This window comes from Lactuca serriola, chromosome 7 (assembly GCF_051521515.1).
Source record: "Lactuca serriola cultivar US96UC23 chromosome 7, Lser_US96UC23_V15, whole genome shotgun sequence".
Lineage (NCBI taxonomy): Eukaryota > Viridiplantae > Streptophyta > Magnoliopsida > Asterales > Asteraceae > Lactuca > Lactuca serriola.
The window spans coordinates 137,517,971-137,537,500 of NC_136414.1; positions in this window are offsets into that span (position 1 = coordinate 137,517,971).

Below are 19,530 nucleotides of genomic sequence, written 5' to 3' on the forward strand. Positions count from 1 at the left end.
ATAAGCTCGAACCTCGAAGCGAGAGGTGTATTTTCATCGGCTACCCACAACAATCCTTTGGTTACCTCTTCTACAGACCTAGTGATAATGTGGTCTTTGTAGCAAGAAGAGGAGTCTTTCGAGAGAGAGAATTTATAAGCCAAAGAGACAGTGGGAGGCAAATTGATCTTGAAGAAATTCAAGAGTCAAGTGGTGAAGGAACTTCGAACCCTAGCCCTCAACTTGAGGAGGAAACTCCTGTTGAGCCAATTGATGTGCCTGTACCTCTGAGGCGTTCCACGAGAGTTAGGAATGCACCTGAGCATTATTATGGCTTCCATATTACTGCGGAAGGTGAGACACTTATTAGTGATGAGACACTAGTAGGTCTGGATGAACCTAACAGCTACACGGAAGCTATGGCAGGCCCTGAGGCTGCTAAATGGAAAGAGGCTATGGATAGCGAGATACAATCCATGCATGACAATCAAGTTTGGAACTTGGTTGAAAATGTACCCGGTCGTAAGACTGTAGGGTGCAAATGGATCTTCAAGAAGAAGACCGACATGGATGGTAATGTACACACCTATAAGGCACGACTGGTTGCAAAAGGTTATTCTCAAACTCCGAGAGTTGATTATGATGAAACCTTTTCACCAGTGGCCAAGATAAAGTCTATTAGGGTTCTGTTAGCCATTGCTGCATTTCATGATTATGAAATATGGCAAATGGATGTCAAAACCACTTTCCTTAATGGAAAGTTGGCTGAGGATGTTTACATGGTTCAGCCAGAGGGTTTTGTTAGTACAGAGTACCTCAATAGAGTGTGTAAACTCGAGAAATCCATTTATGGATTGAAACAGGCACCTCGCAGGTGGAATCTTTGCTTTGATGAGAAAGTCAAGGAATTTGGCTTTTCAAGGAGTGAAGATGAATCTTGTGTCTATATCAAGGCTAGTGGGAGCATAGTTAGTTTCTTGGTACTGTATGTGGACGACATACTACTCATAGGAAATGACATCCCAACTCTGCAGGAAGTAAAGTCCTGGCTTGGGAAGTGTTTCGCTATGAAGGACCTTGGTGAAGCTGCCTATATGTGGACGACATACTACTCATCGGATGAGAACCCAGCAGATCCCCTCACGAAGGGACTGAGTAGGGTTAAGCATCTCTAGCATGCTCGGAGCATAGGGCTGAAGGATGATATAAGTTTTAGTAGTTAGATAACCCAGAAATTTGTAAAGTGTAATTGACATTAGATGATGAATAATAGGTGTTTTATTTATGAGTAAAGTGTTGCTATCTCTTGTCGATCGTTTACTATATTTCTTTTGCATGTTTTGACTTCCAGAATAATTATGTTTGGTATATCATATTATTCAAACCTCCACAGTCGGTCATATGTCGGAAGTAGATATGAATCAAGGCTGTCATGATTGGTTGCAGAGGTCTAAGGTGTTGGACATGGCTACAACAATCATGAGTGCTCATAAGTTCTGAGCATTGGACTCAACCCACGCTCACTAGAATCACTTCATGGAATTTTATCTCGAGTGATCGTGAGACGGTAATATCATATAAGTCTTCAAACCTAGAGATATGATTTGTTACTTACGAGTTGGTTGTGCATTGATTGTACGAAAACGCATTGGTAACTCGATGTTATAAAACATGCTTTTGTGTGTAATTCAATGAGTGGTAGAACAAACATATGAGTCGAAGTTTATCTGTTCCTTCTTGGATTAGAAGCCGATATCTGGTCCCCTCGATGATTTTGTTTTGACCTATGTACCGGGCCCGGTCAGAACTAAATTGATGTGTTCAATTGAGTTCTATGTCAAACAAATCGGAAATCGGGAAACAAATGTTGGACAATAAGCAAGACCATGTTCCATGTATTTGTCCGACTGATATCTAGAACAGAGGATTATATGATCACTTATCTTAAATGGCACGTTCTAGTTCAACAGAGTTTAAAGAGCTACGATTGTTGATCGGTTCCTGAAGTCATACTTGCAACTATAGTTATTAGACTTATCCAAGTGGGAGACTGTTGGATATAGTGTCTAAGCCCATAACTATATTTGGTATGTACTTGACCCGACCCGGCATGGTCCATTTGGGTTGCACTTCACCCGAACAATTTATGGATAATATTTGAGAATAGTACAAGTTATGATTTATTAATATATTATAAGTTCTAATATATTAATATAAGATCATATTATTTAATTAGTAGTGATCTATAATTAATCTAGGATTAATTTAGTGATCAAAGATATTACTAATTAAATATGGGCTTCTATATTTATATAGTGTGGGCTTATGCTTATTTGGAATGGGCTAGGCTTGCATGGAAAAGTCCATGGATACTCCATGGAGCTTTAACCCATGGATCTCATAGAAATGAAGAGACATAGGTATTAGGGTTTACATGGATGTAACCCTAATCCACCACACTATATAAAAGAGGTCTTGGTTCTTGAAATGATACTAGTTGACACTTGTTGAGGTGAGGGCAATTTCAAGATAGTAGTGACTATTCTCTCAAAGTTCCAAGTTTGTGGTGATTTGTGACTTTCATTTGAGGCATCCACACTATTGGTGCTAGGCTCTAAAACTCTAAGCAATCAACATCAACTACAAGGTAAGTATGTCTTCTAGCTTTATTTGATTCATGTTCCCCATGCCATGCTAGTTAGGATATAAACCTTGGAAAATAATTATTTGCATGTATCTTAGACAAACATAGATCCAAGGTTTATTAGGGTTGCATGTACACTTAGGAAGTGTTAGAATGCTCAAAACCCATCAGCTTCATCAAATAAGAGGGTAGGTTTCTTGCTTGTGGACTGGTTACGTTTCTTCGGTGGCATGATTTTTCCTACACGGAAAGGAATACAAGATAATGAGAGACGATGACTAGTCCTGGACATATCTGTCCTGACTGTATCAAGCCTAAAATTTTCCCGTGCCTCGGGTACTGGTTGTCTGAGTGTCGACCTACATCCCTATGATGTAGTCCTGGTAATCAAAGTAGGAGTGTGAGTATCGGAGAAAGGCCATAAGATGCGAGTCGTTCCTACTACGTTACCTTTATACTGGGAAAGGTTTCACTCTCCAGTCTGGAAAGATTTGAGGACAGTTCGGAACGAACACCGCGGAAAGAGAGGCTCATGAAGACTTATGGCTAAATGCTCTCAATAGAGGTGCGGGGATCCGCTCTAATCGTGTAACTGGCAACGGGAAACGACGATTTACCTAACACATAGCGTGAGTAGTGTAATCACTAACTCACTATATTGTATTATTTTATGGGTGTATTAGCGTGACGAACACGAGGAAAAGACAATTCTTGGGTTCCATGTACTGGCTCCCTCTGTTTGCCTCGTATCTTTGACTGGAATCGGCGTTGGTTTCCTTCGGGTAGTTACCTAGGGTTCTTTTCTCATGAAGACACATTGAATTTCTACTCCGCCTTACTCCCGAATCCAACTCTGGGTGTCATCACTTCATGATGGATGACTGGAAGTCTCGGAAGTTTAGGCGAATTTCTCACCGATGTCCCTAAAAATATATAGGCACTTGGTGAATTCAATAGTCTCAACCCAGTTCATTTATTTCCGATCAGGAAATCTTCTTAATGAACCTCTTATGGGTCTGCATCAACTCTTCTGTCAAGCACTGAAGTGGATAGGGTTGTCTACAGGGTTCGTGCGAGAATGGAAATGTCTAAAGAATCCTAAAAGATTAATAACATTTCACTAGATGATCCATATCGAGTCCTGCTACGATTACACAGGGTATACAAATCATATATAGCTTAGATCCGATAGGCCTTCGAATATGTGATGCTACTCTATATCCACATCCCAACAAGGAAAAGGAAGTAGAGCGAAACCACACATTCTTAGCCTATGGGATCCTTATTATATATAACCTTGGGAGTACACTCTCTATAATTGTAGGTATATCAATAAGGATCTTTTTAGTTCTTCACACAAGGTTAGTTATGGATCCTAAAATACCCCTATGGTATTTTAATTTCTTGTTTGGTTCTTATCTTCTGAATATGGTTCTGGGATTAGTGTGAATCTTTTAGTGTTCCAAAATACTCCTATAGTATTTTTAACTTTATGTTTGGCTCTAACATTCCTAGTTGGTAAGTTTCAGACTTGTTGCAACACCACTATCACTCCCAAGCACATGTTCATCGCATCTCGAATAAATGTAGTTGATCAGGTTACATTTATTCCAACTTACGATTACATAACTGCCCAGGTTTGACGGCAATGCTCAACATCCGAAGACTTTTATTCTTGTTGTTCTTGTGATACTTGTGTTCGAGTGTTTAGGTTCTGGATGTTCTTATACTTTGTTAAAAGATGGTTATATTTTAAAGTATAATTCTTGGTCAGAGTGTTTTATCCCTTTTGTATTTATAGGTTGTATATCTTTTATGAATTGATATACTTAGCTCACTATAAACAATGCTCTGATACCAATCTGTCACACCCCAAAACCGAAACGGCGGAAATGTTCTGGGGTGGATGACGTCATGTCAAGTATCACAACACATGCATTATAGTAATCAAAGGACAACAAAACATTGCATTAATAGTAATAGTTTTACATGGTTTACATTACGATACATCAAAGTAATACAAGTAAATATAATAAGTATAGCATGGTACTAAGCTATCTTCATCAACAGCTCCGGGGATGTACCTGTCTAATGCTGACCTGAGAATACAAGTTATTTGAAAAGCGAGTATCAGCATTTTTACAAATGCTGGTGAGTTCATAAGTATTTAGTGTCATTTTATTCAAATAACTTTAATAAAAGTGGTAGTTTAGGGTATCCATTACATTAGTGTCTTTTCCAGAAAATCCTATATTTTCTTTAATAAAAGCAGTCTTCTACCAAGACTGGACGGTGTTATGTGGTAAAAAGTAGTTTCCCTTAATCACTATCATTATCAAAATACATAATTTGATTATTAAAGAAAGCAGGAGAAATCAGGGAAAATAACATATGCCTCAGCAGTGAAGACTGCTGACTAAGGCAGGAGGAATCATAGGCTCCAGGAGAGTATCGAACGAACGACACGCCTGGCTCAGTCTAACAAAGGGAGACACAGACCCCAGACAGTACCAAATGAAAGGTACGGCTAGCAAGGTCTAAAAACAGGGACTACAGACCCCAGACAGTATCAAATGAAAGACACAGCTAGTAAGGTCTAAAACATGGAATACAGACCCCAGACAGTATCAAATGAAAGATACGGCTAGCAAGGTCTAAAACAAGGAATTCAGACCCCAGACAGTATCAAATGAAAGATACAACTAGCAAGGTCTAAAAACAGTGTGACTCTGAGAGTGGGTTTTCAACATACAGTGTAAAATACAATATGAAATACCGTTACCTTAAGGCCATGAATTATAAGGTAACCTGGGATACTCGTAACCATACTAACCGACACTAGAGTACCTGATGCCCTGCAAGCGTCTATAAAATGTACCATTTGTCACCCCTTGGCTTGGCAGTCCGTGGACTATAGCTAGCAGTCAGGGTGTGGGGGTGTCAATCCCGTATAGATCTATACACACAATGTCCGCCCTCCCTACAGGAGACTCTGGTTACCAACTAGACGATGGAGAAGTCCGTGTCCCGAAGATGCATCCCAAACAGTGGGTAGTAGGTTTCCAATATAAGTGTTGAACTAGAGGTAGGGACTCATAACTGAACTGACTAATGCAACCCTATATGTCTATGCTTGTATACATAATATATAACTAATGAATCAAACGACCTTCGGACGGACATCCGATCCCACCAGACCACATCTCAACGAAGAAAAGGAAATAGGGCGGACACGCCTTCCTAAGTCCTTTAATCATTATTTATATTCATCTATACAAGCACATGCATACATCTAACTACATCTGAGTGTTTAACAAGTGGAGACGTATCGTGAAGTATAACCGAATCGTGATGTATAAGCGAATCGTGAGGTATAACTGAACAGTGTGGAATAACCAAATCGTGAAGTATAAGCGTACAGTGTGGAATAACCGGATCGTGATGTATAAGCGAACAGTGTGGGATAACCGGATCGTGATGTATAAGCGAACAGTGTGGGATAACCGGATCGTGATGTATAAGCGAACAGTGTGGGATAACCGGATCGTGATGTATAAGCGAACAGTGTGGAATAACCGGATCGTGATGTATAAGCGAACAGTGTGGAATAACCGGGTCGTGAAGTATAAGCGTTAACAGGTATAAGTGTATCACGAAGTGGAAACGTTATCAAGTAGGAGTTTAAACTAAGTAAAAGCGAAGCAATGGTATCTAACAAGTAAGAGTATACGACATGAAAGAGAGCTTTGATGAAAACCTTGGAAAAACCTTTATTCTTAAGAAAGTCACAACTTGGTATTCTTTGGTAAAATAAGTTTGAAAACCTTTAGAAATTTTTGGAAACCTTTCATAAACCAGTTTAAAATGAAACTTTGAATTAACAGTAGAAGTAAGAGTTTTGAACAAGTGAAAACATTTTAGAAAACCATTTATAGTATCCTACTCGGTAAAACAGTTTACAGTGTGGTAAATCCTTGTGCATGCGGGTTATCAATCACATGTGATAGATATGATAACTGGCATGTTTAACTTGTATTCCCCCCTATAAAACATGTAAAAACATATAAAAGGTTCATTCAGGGGTATGAACTCACCTGATGTAAGTGGATCCGACGAAGGTGTCGGTTGGGTGCTCGGTGTCAAGTACAGACTTGGACACACTTAGAGACCTATTTAGCATATGATAACATATGTTCACATACAATTAGTATATGTAATACTAATTAAACAAGTATACGCACCCTAAAGAGCGGAAAACACTTTGGTTAAGTGTTTGGGGTGTCCCGGGTAACATTTAAGGGTGTGAATGACTTAGGAATGGAGTTTACTCTTCAAGAGTAAACTCTATACACTTAGTTTACGTCCTTGGGACAACTCCCCAAGAGTTTATGGCCGTAAACTCATGGTGAGGGTGTTCTAGGATGTTTAAAGGCCTTATATCAATTGTGGAATTTTGCTAGGTCCAAATATAAAGTGTATGAATGGATTTAAGGCACCTATATGGACCAAATGGGAGTTTACGACCCTAATCAAGGGAGTTTATGGCCGTAAGCTCCCAAGGACATCTTTCTTGGGTGTTTTAAGGGCTTAAGTGATTGAGAATAAATCCTATGTATTTTTCCAAGTCGAATGAAGGAGTTTGGGCACCATTTGGGCACTTAATGGGAGTTTACGGCCCATGAACCACCTCTATGGGAGTTTACGGCCGTGAACTCCTATCCATTTGGTTTTATTGAAGATTAAGGCCCTTACAACAATGGTATTGCATTCAAGCTATTTTTCCAAGGCCATAGGGGGTGTTTAGAGCATTTCTAACACATGGAATTGAGTTTACTCCCCATGAAGGGGAGTTTACGGCCCAAGCAAGTTCTTGGGCAGTAAACTCAAGTTTACTCTCCAAAAACTCGTTCCAAGGTGCTCTAAGTCCGAATATGTAATCCTAAAAGTCATATCTAAGCCTTAGGGGCAATTTGGAGGGGTTTTGGGGCTTAAAAACCCCATTAAATGGTGTTTACGGTCCAAGAGTGTTCTTGGGCCATAAACACATCATTTTGTCCCTATTTTATGTTTTAAACTCGAATTTGCCGGCTAGATAAGCTATATAACAAGTTAGGATAGTTTACCTACTCGTTTGGGGCTCGAAACGGACGATTTTTGGCTCGGGAAAAAGTTGTAGAGAGAGAGTTTAGAGAGAGAGTAAAAAGGTGGAAATGGAGTTTACTCTCCCTTAAATAGGGGTTGGAGTTGAAGCTCAGTGGAAATCTACCCAATACTGCCGTTAAACGGGGCTTTTGGTCGCACCCGATTTAGTGGTCGTAATAAAATTTAACTTTTTCCAAATTAATATGGAAATGTAAAGTAAGTGTCTTTATTTCTTTTATCACGACGTTAACGACATATAATATAAATAAATAAAACATTTATTTATTTGGCGACCTCTAATTAACAAAACTTTTATAAAATGAAATATTCTGTTAACGGTAACGGGGTAATGTAACGGAATAAACTTGGGTTGTCACAAGAAGTGATAGAGATATGTCTTTAATGTTGGTGGTCTTGTAAGGGCGTGGAAGCTTCATGTGGGTGAAGTAATTAGCAACAAAGATGGTGGTGGTCTTGCTGGCTTCAACTTTTGTGTGTGGCCAGGGGTTCCAGGTCATACAAACATCGTTGATTCCTTCAAGATCAGTGCTCGCTATCTCCTTCGACATTTTAGGTAGCAAAAATGGAATCATTTGTAACGCCCGTGTTTCTAGGCTAGGCATTAATATTGACATAATGGTCTAGGTTAACCTTTGTAACTCATTTAGAAGAAATGAAAAGGAATTATGTCAATTTTATGTGAATTAGGTGTTTTATGCTTAATTATTAGGGTTTAATTAATTAAAAATAAAAATAAGCGTCAAAATTAAAGTGTGAGATAAGCTCGATATCTTTACATAAAGTTGTAGCGGTCGAAACAAGGATTTCGGGGATATAAAGAATGCCGAAATCCGAGTTATAACGAAGAAGTTATGACCTGTCGAAGTTTCGCGACAAAACCGGCACGGTGCCGAATGTCGTAAAAAGTGAGTTTTTGATAAACTAATTTTTAGCCTTAGTAATCTAAACGAAAGTCATAGTATTCATTAAACCGAGAAGTTCGATAAAAAGAACGCCCAAATCTGACTTCGTATAAGGAAGTTATGATTTTTCGAAGTTTCAGCTTAGCAGTAGACAACTAAAAACTCGAATTTTAGATCGAGCGATTTTTAGCCGACACAACCTAAACGAGAATTGAAGGTCTCGTCATTAGGAGCACAACGGTAAAAAGTCTGATGAAAACGGACGTCGGATGAAGAAGTTATGAATTTTTAACGGATTTCCTGTCCCGGTCTGTTAAAAATAATAATATAAAATTTAAAGTCAAAATTAGCCGACGAAGTCTAAACGGAAGTTGTAGAGCGTAATTTTAGCTACGCGTGCATATAAAGAACGTCAAAACGGAGCTCGTATGCGAAAGTTATGGATTTTAGAAGTTTTGGCACGAAAATCAAGAAAATTCCCATAGTCACGAGTTGCCACGTCACCCTCGTTGAAAAAGTGCCACGTGTCCTGCTGAGTCACCAAGCTACTGAGTCACCGAAGCTGCTGAGTCATGCGAAGCCACGTGTCGGATTTTGATTTAACCGAAGGGAGTTCCAATCCGAGGCTCGCATATGGACCGAACCTCGCACCTAGCTCCGAGCCTCGCATGTGTGATACGACTCCGCGGTCCAATCAGCGAGTGCCACCGAGACCCTCGCACATGCTGACCACCTGCGCATCGGACACACGCTTCGGACCAATCACAAGAAGTCAACAGCTCTTAGCACATGCCACCCTCGTGCGAGCCACCCCCCCTGCGAAGCCTCTCAGCCGTCGGATCAGAAGCTTCTCAACCGTTGGATCAGGACTTCGGACCCTATAAATAGAAGGATACCTGCGAAGGCTCTCGGTTACTTTTGGAGTTTTGCCATATTTAGCCCATCTCTTCATATTTTCTTCATCTTAGAATCCCCCAAAGCCCCGGTATCGATTGTAAGCCCCGGAATACACCACGAAGTGCCCGAGAAGCCGGGAAAATTTATCTTTTCGGTTTCGAAGCCGGACCTTTCGCAAATCCCGGTTTCTCAGTAAAACTCCCGGTTTTATTAGAAACGATCGTTTTAGGAAACGAATTGCTGCCCGGTTTTCATTAAATCAAGTGAGTGTGTAGTTACTTTCACCTTACACATAGATATGAAGTATTTTTCATAAAATACGTGTTGTGTGAATATATATTGTTTGCTTATTTGAGATGGGTGTTGAAGGAATGATTTATACATGTTTTTAAATAATTTAAACTATATATGTATTTTTATCTACGAAAAATATTGGGTAAAACATGGGTAGATGAAATAGTGGGTATGATGAAAGGTGAGTTGGATAAAGGAGATGATCAATAATATTGATCATGAGTTGAGGGTGAGTGGTGAAAATTTGAGGGAATCACTTACCCAAATTGTTGGCCCCCGTCATTCAGCAGAGTATGGATGACAACCATGGACTATTCTAGACAGTGTAAGGAACACTAGCAGGCCTGCAACCTGTAGGTGTAATGAACTATAAGTTCATTTGCTGTACTCTAAAAATCCATTGACATGTATTGCAGGAGAGAATACCTGTAAATCATACTGTCGATAAACGAGAGCTATGGACTTAGCACATGTTGAATAAACTTTGGCAGCTATGGAATTAGTGCCCGCTGTATAAACCCCGGTCACGAGGTGACTTTGTGTCTATTCCTTAGGATGAATCCTTAGGAAGGAGTGATAGTTGATTCTTAGGGTAAACCCTTAAGAAATAAATAAAATAATGGGGTTTGGGGTAATTCGGTTGATTGATTGATGTTTAAACATAATAAATTTATGTATTGTGGGTTGAAAATGTAACATCCCAAAAATACGAGCCAAAAATTTGATTTTTAAAAATAGGTACTTAGCAAAACATTTAGGAATAAATCATTCAACGATCATATCATTTCACAAAAGATGTTGCATCTCAGGAAAACATTGTCATAAACATAAAAGTGTCAGAGTACATTTCCCCAGGAAGATTTCATAATGCGGAATATAAAGCATGTGTGTGATGTGCCGCTACCGCGCCAACTCCTTCCCTTTCGAAGAAGAAGTACCTGAAACCAAAACTGAAAACTGTAAGCACGAAGCTTAGTGAGTTCCCTCATAATACCTCATAACATACAAACATACAATGAACAACTAGGACGTACGGGCCTCGCCCACACTCATGAAGATATGGGCCTCGCCCACACTCCATTCTCAGAGAGATACGGGCCTCGCCCACACTAAGCTGCTAACCCATAATATACAAGTATCACACAGACAACAAGTATAGACAACTCTATCATATTGGCATATATCATAATCAACTCAACCAAGAGATACGGGCTCGGCCCACACTCTTATACTAACATCTCGTCTATACGGGCCGGCCTTGGTGCCTTAGACCCGTTACTACTGGAAGGAAACTCGCCTCAGAGTAACTGCTGATCTGTGTGGGAACTGACTGTCTGCTGCTGCTACCGCTCCGTAAATCCTCCGGCTATAATTCCCACAAAACCCTTAGTCAAATACTGCTAACCGACCTCAAGTTAAAATGACCATTTACCCTTTACAAATCAAGAGTCAAGTCAAAGTCAACTGTCAGTTGGCATGACTCGCCGAGTTGACTTGTCAACTCGCAGAGTCCCTATCTCTTTGTTCGACCCTAAACCCGTCACTACTCGTCGAGTTAAGCATTGACTCGACGAGTTCTCCTTCTAAACTAAAGGTCAATAGTCCTTCATCCTACTCGTCGAGTTGTATGAACAACTCGTCGAGTTCGTCTTCATCCGAAGAACACTCTAAGCTGGGACTCGCCGAGTTGTTCTTGAGGCAAGAAGATTGCGTTGAACGCGCCAAGTCATGGCACTGACTCGTCGAGTTGCTTCACGAGTGAGTCTAGCTTCTAACTCGCTGAGTCCTATCCCACGACTCACCACTCCACCCCGCAAGCAAGAAAATGGGGAAACTCGGGGACTCGCGACTCGACTCGCCGAGTCAGATGAACGACTCGCCGAGTCGGCCACATGCAAATACTATACACGCGATTCTGCTTGAATCCAACTTATGTTATTCATAGATCTGGGTTCCTAGGGCATGAATAACACGTAAAGTTTCCAACTTTACGTGTAAATATCCACCAATGAAGGTTTTAGGGCTCAAAATGCACCAAAAGGGTAGATCTAGGGCTTTCATGCAATATGGATCCATAAAGGCAGTAGATCTAAGCTCCTGGAGCTCGATCCCACCTAGATCTAGAGGCTAACAACTTATTACAAACCATAAGGCACAAAACAAGCTTGGGGAAAACTCAAGAAGGACTTCCATGGAGCTCAAGAGGGACTAAAAGCATGAAAACAGAGGGAAATCGAGTTATACCTCAAGGAAAACACTGAGATAACACAAAGATGCTTGGCCTCCTCCTCTTCTTCTTGATCTAGTCTCTTCCCCTCTCCAAAACTTCAAGAAAACACCCAAAATGTTTCAAACACACAAGGAATAAGGCTTGAACGAAGTATAGAGCTCTGAGGGTGAATGGGGGCGAGCTTGGGGCGGATAAGAGGGTTTAAATAGGGTGCAAACCCTTGAAATTTAGGGTTTCATCAGACAGCGGGGACTCGCCGAGTCCAGAATATGGACTCGCCAAGTCGCCAACTTAAACATGATCTGGATCCCGTCTCTACTCGGCAAGTCGGACCTACAACTCGCCGACTCCAAGGCTAAAAATGAAAAAATGCTAAGATAAATTTTACGTACCAGGAACCAGGTGCTACAAATCCCCCCCCCCCCCCCCCCACTTATTTTAGACTTCGTCCTCGAAGTCTGCTGCTCGATCCTGAAACAGCACGGGTTAATGCTCTATCATTTCTTCCACCGACTCCCAAGTCCACTCGGACCCCTTTCGGTGCTGCCACTACACCTTCACTAACTCCACCCTCTTGTTCCTTAGATCCTTCGACTTCCGGTCGAGGATTGCGACTGGGCGCTCAATGTAATTCAGGCTGTCATCAACCTGTATATCCTCTAATGGCACCACCGCCGAATCATCCACGAGGCACTTCCGCAGCTGGGAGACATGGAAGGTGCTGTGGATCTGGCTGAGCTCGGCTGGCAGATCCAGCCTATATGCCACCTTGCCCACCCGGGCTACAACCCTGAACGGTCCAATGTACCTCGGGCCCAACTTGCCCCGCTTCCTGAATCGGATGACGCCTTTCCAAGGCGACACTTTCAGGAAAACCATATCCCCGACCTGGAACTCCAAGTCTGATCGACGCTTGTCGGCATAACTTTTGTTGTCGACTCTGTGCAGTCTGAAGCCTGCTCCAGACCTGCTGGATCCTCTCGGTCCAATGTACCTCGGGCCCAACTTGCTCCGCTTCCTGAATCGGATGACGCCTTTCCAAGGCGACACTTTCAGGAAAACCATATCCCCGACCTGGAACTCCAAGTCTGATCGACGCTTGTCGGCATAACTTTTCTGCCGACTCTGCGCAGTCTGAAGCCTGCTCCAGACCTGCTGGATCCTCTCGGTCGTCTTGAGCACCACTTCGGTGCTCCCCATGACCCTCTGGCCAACTTCACCCCAACATATCGGGGTCCTGCACTTCCGACCGTACAACATCTCGAATGGAGGACGGTCAATACTCGCGTGGTAGCTGTTGTTGTACGAGAACTCAGCCAAGGGAAGATAGGTATCCCAGCTACCATTGAAGTCTAGCACGCAAGCCCGCAACATATCCTCCAAAGTTTGGATGGTCCGCTCACTCTGACCATCCGTCTGCGGGTGGAAGGCGGTGCTAAAGTGCAGACGAGTGCCCAACTCATCATGAAACTTCTTCCAAAACCTGGAAGTGAACTGCACATCTCGATCTGATATCACTGACACTGGCACCCCGTGCCGCGCCACTATCTCCCTGATGTAGATATCGGCCAACTTTTCGGCCGAGATACTTTCCTGAATTGGAATAAAATGGGCGCTCTTGGTCAATCGATCCACGATGACCCAAATCGAATCCACTCCTCGTGCCGTCCGGGGAAGCTTTGTGATAAAATCCATCATAATATCCTCCTATTTCCATAACGGGATGTCCAACGGCTGCATCTTGCCGTGCGGTCTCTGATGCTCAGCCTTGACCTTCCTGCAGGTCAAACACCGCTCGACGTACCACGCCACATCCCGCTTCATGCAGGGCCACCAATAGTCTGGACGAAGATCCCTATACATCTTCGTCACCCATGTATGAATAGAGAATCGGGATTTGTGCGCCTCCTCCATCAAGATCTGGCGCACACCTCCATGATACGGCACCCACACCCTACGGTGTAGTGTCAACAACCCCCGGCTATCATAATCGAAGGAGGTGACTTGACCGACTATTCGCTCACTCTTCCGATGTTCCTCCTTCATAGCCTCCTGTTGAGCCTCCCGAATCTGCTCCAACAGGGGAGTCACCACAGTCATCCTCATGCAAATATCCCTGATCGGTGCTGCCTTGCGGCTAAGCGCATCGGCCACCACATTGGCCTTCCCCGGGTGGTAAAGGATCTCGTAATCATAATCCTTCACCACGTCCAACCACCGACGCTGCCTCATGTTCAGATTCGACTGATCCATGAGGTACCTCAAACTCTTGTGGTCCGTGTAAATGGTACATCGAACCCCGTAGAGGTAATGCTGCCAAATCTTGAGGGCGAAAACCACCGCCCCCAACTCCAAATCATGTGTCGGGTAGTTCCCCTCGTGTGGCTTCAGCTGCCTCGAAGCATAAGCAATGACATGCCCCCTTTGCATCAATACTGTGCCCAAACCTGAGATCGACGCATCACAGTATACCACAAAATCCTCTACGCCCTCGTGCAGGGCTAAAATCGGCGCCTCGCACAATCTCTGCCTTAGAATCTCGAACGCTGCCTACTGCCCAGGCCCCCATCGAAAGACCACGGCTTTCCTAGTCAACCGTGTCAGGGGTACGACTATCTTGGAGAAATCCCGAATGAATCTCCGATAGTAGCCTGCCAATTCTAGGAAACTCCGAATCTCGGATGGAGACTTCGGAACCTCCCACTTCAGCACGGCCTCCACCTTGGCCGGGTCTACTGAAATCCCGTTCTGGTTGACGAGGTGCCCAAGAAACTACACCTCGCACAACCAAAACTCACATTTGGAGAACTTGGCGTACAAGCTCTCCCTCCTCAAGGTCTCCAAAACCTCTCTCAGATGCTCCTCGTGCTCCTCCTGCGTATTGGAATAAACCAAGATGTCATCAATGAAAACTATCACAGACCGATCCAACATCGGTCTACACACGCGGTTCATGAGGTCCATGAACGCGGCAGGAGCATTGGTGTGCCCGAACGGCATCACCACGAACTCATAATGGCCATAGCGCGTCCGAAACGCGGTATTTTGTACATCCTCTTCTCTGACCCTCATCTGATGATAACCTGAACGCAAATCGATCTTGGAGAACCAAGATGCTCCCTGCAGCTGATCAAAAAGGTCATCAATCCTCGGGAATGGGTAACAGTTCTTCACCGTCACCTTATTCAGCTCCCGGTAATCTATACACATCCGATGCGACCCGTCCTTCTTCTTCACAAACAGGATCGGGGCTCCCCAGGGTAAACTGCTCGGTCGAATAAACCCCTTATCTAGCAGCTCCTGCAGCTGCGTAGACAACTCCTGCATCTCGGGAGGAGCCAACCGATAGGGTGCCTTGGCTATCGGAGCCGCACCAGGAACTAGGTCGATCCTGAACTCCACCTGACGCTCCGGAGGTATTCTAGGAAGCTCCTCCGGGAACACATCAGCGTAGTCTCGCACCACCGGAACCTCGCTCACCGTCGCCTTACCCGTCTCCCGGGTATCCATAACATACGCGACATATCTCGTGCAACCCTGCTGAAGGTAGCGCCTAGCTCTCGCTGCTGAACATACTATAGGTCCACGCTGTGGCCTCTCGCCGTGGATCACCAACTCTCCTCCGCTTGGGGTCCTGACCCGCACTAGCTGTTGTGCGCAATCTATCACCGCCCCATTAGGGCTCAACCAATCCATGCCTATAATCACCTTGTTCCCCCGCAAAGGGATGGGAACCAAATCCACCAAATAGCGCTCCTCAAATAACCTTAGGACACAATCCCTGAATACTACTGACGCTCGCATCGATCGATCATCGGCAATCTCTACCTCTAAAGGGCAATCCAACATGCCCGAAGACTCACTAAACCTCTTGCTAAGTGCAAGGGAAACAAATGATCGGGTGGCACCCGAGTCAAACAAGACCTGGACAGGAATACCGTTCACATGGAATGATCCTAATGCATATACACAAAGCACATATCAATATCATAACATCATAAAAATAAAGTAGAGGGAAAGAATCATACCCGTCACCATATCGGGTGCGGTGCGTGCCTCTTCTGCCGTCAACTGAAATGCCCGGCTCCTCACCACCGGAGCCTCTGCCTTGCCCTGCCGGCCATCTGTAATCTGCAGGGTAGCTGGAGCTGGCGCCTTAACCGACGCTGAAGCTGTCAATTGGGGGCAATTGGCCTTCTTGTGGCCCCTCTGGTTGCAGTGGAAACACAGCAACTCAGATGTCTGAACAACCGAGACAGGAGCAGTACAATCCCTACTAAAATTTCCCGCCTTGCCGCACTTGTAGCAGCCTGATGATCCCAACCTACATGCTCCCTCATGCGACCTGCCGCATTTCCCACAGCGGCCCGACCCTCCTTGGGCTTTCGGCCTCCCCTCTGATCCTTTGGGCTTCTTCCCCAAAGCCCCAGCCACCTGCCCCGCCTCTGCCTTCCTCTTTCGAATGTGCTCTAAATCAATCTCCCTTTCCCTCGCCCTGGCAATCATGGACTCCAGGGTAGGGCAAGCTGAAAAGCTAACATGCTCCCAGATGTCAGCCTGTAGCATGTCATGATAACGGGTCCTCCTCATCTCCTCATCTCCCGCATACTGGGGCACCAACAATGTCCTCTCCCGGAACTTGGCAGTGATCTCCGCCACAGTCTCCGTCGTCTGTCGCATGTCCAAGAACTCCCTGGCCAGCTGCTGAAGCTCGACAGCTGGCGCGAACTCCACCTTGAACCTGGTAGCGAAGTCCGACCAAGTCATAGCCTCAACAGCCGAGGCTCCCAACGAGTCCCCCACGGACTCCCACCAATCCCTAGCTCGATCTCGTAAACACCCTGCTGCGAACCTCACCTTCGATCCCTCAGGGCATAAGCTAATCATCTGTGCAGACTCAATGTCTGCAATCAATCGTCTGGCAGCTATGGGGTCCTTCGCCCCGTGAAAATCCGGCGCACCACTGCCCCGAAAGTCCTTGAAGGACAACGTGCGAGATCCCGACTGGCCAGATGCCATGCCGCTCCTGAATGCCCGGAGGCGATCCTCCATCAACTCCAATATCCCTTCCTTGATCGACCCAAAGATAATAGGGGTCGACTCAAGGATGCCCCTGGTGATCTCTGACGCGATGAACTCGCGTAGCCCCTCATCTACTGGCTCAGAACCTGATCCCGAACCCGATCTCTCTCATGTACTGCCAACTGCTGGCCTCGAGCGTAGTACCACCATTCTGAAACACAAAAGAAATAACAACCGTTAGCGATACTGATACCTCTGGAGGGATCACACCTACTACAAGTTCCCTGGTCTTATTTTGGCCTTCCTCGATTCGGGTACGAATCCTCTGCTTTCAGTAGTACGGGCCCATACTACCTTCCACATCTATCCGTACCTTCTCCAAGGAATGCCTTGACTCCACCAGGTCCCTTTCACTACCGCTGATCTCTGCTACTCTTATCCTAGGCTTACCCTAGGAAACCTCTAATTCCACTCAACATAGTCCTCACCTGCGGAAGGTCTCTTGGTGATGCCAATTTAGTTATTACCTGAATACATCCACATGTGACGAGGCTCGGATAATCCTACGAGTAAGGGACTCATCCCTACAACGGTTAGGACTCAAACAAGAGCTACATAATAGGGGAAAATCCAACACTTTGAGATTATTCAACCATGATCACATGTGACCTTAACGTATTCACCTAACAGCTAAGTCTCATCACTCAAGGCCCACATAGCACAAAGCAAACAACATTTGGACAAAAAGGAAACAATTCTCAAGCAACTCTATCCTCGTAGAGAAAAAACTGAACTAGCATACAATGCTAAACTAGTACTATCAGGCATAACCTAAAAAAGCTATCCTACTGCTGTCTACTCAGCTCTAGCATGCAACTTTTCATACACTGAAGCACATAAAGCAGGCACATAAGGCATCACTTCTAGATCCTTAGTGCTATTCTAGCATGCCGTTTTATCGAAACTGATAAACATAACATAAGCTTGTATGGGTACTTTGGGGAATACTTACTTGAGCTCGGCCGGTCGCACACATCGCACACTTTGTTCTTTCTTAAAACCCCTTTACTTAGCCTTTTAGAAAACATTTTCTTTTTCCATAATCTTTTAATCCCTCGATTTGAGTTCAAACACCCCCGAAGGTGTGTCCGAATCCCTCAAACCAAGGCTCTGATACCAACTTGTAACATCCCAAAAATACGAGCCAAAAATTTCATTTTTAAAAACAGGTACTTAACAAAACATTTAGGAATAAATCATTCAACGATCATATCATTTCACAAAAGATGTTGCATGTCGGGAAAACATTGTCATAAACATAAAAGTGTCAAAGTACATTTCCCCAGGAAGATTTCATAATGCGGAATACAAAGCATGCGTGTGATGTGCCGCTACCGCGCCAACTCCTTCCCCTTCGAAGAAGAGGTACCAGAAACCAAAACTGAAAACTATAAGCACGAAGCTTAGTGAGTTCCCCCATAATACCTCATAACATACAAACATACAATGAACAGCTAGGAGGTACGAGCCTCGCCCACACTCATGAAGATACGGGCCTCGCCCACACTCCGCTAGCTGGGAGATACGGGCCTCGCCCACACTCCAGTATCTGGGAGATACGGGCCTCGCCCACACTCCATTCTCAGAGAGATACGAGCCTCGCCCACACTCAGCTGCTAACCCATAATATACAAGTATCACACAGACAACAAGTATAGACAACTCTATCATACTGTCATATATCATAATCAACTCAACCAAGAGATACGGGCTCGACCCACACTCTAATACTAACATCTCGTCTATACGGACCGGCCTTGGTGCCTTAGACCCGTTACTACTGGAAGGAAACTCACCTCAGAGTAACTGCTGATCTGTGTGGGAACTGACTATCTGCTGCTGCTACCACTCTGGAAATCCTCCGGCTATAATTCCCACAAAACCCTTAGTCAAATACTGCTAACCGACCTCAGGGTAAAATGACCATTTACCCATTTACAAATCAAGAGTCAAGTTAAAGTCAACTGTCAGTTGGCCCGACTCGCCGAGTTGACTTGTCAACTCGCCGAGTCCCTATCTCTTTGTCCGACCCTAAACCCGTCACTACTCGTCGAGTTAAGCATTGACTCGACGAGTTCTCCTTCTAAACTAAAGGCCAATAGTCCTTCATCCTACTCGCCGAGTTCGTCTTCATCCGAAGAACACTCTAAGCTGGGACTCGCCGAGTTGTATGATCAACTCGCCGAGTTGTTCTTGAGGCAAGAAGATTGCCTTGAACGCGCCAAGTCATGGCACTGACTCGCCGAGTTGCTTCACGAGTGAGTCTAGCTTCTGACTCGCTGAGTCTTATCCCACGACTCACCACTCCACCCCGCAAGCACGAAAAGGGGGAAACTCGG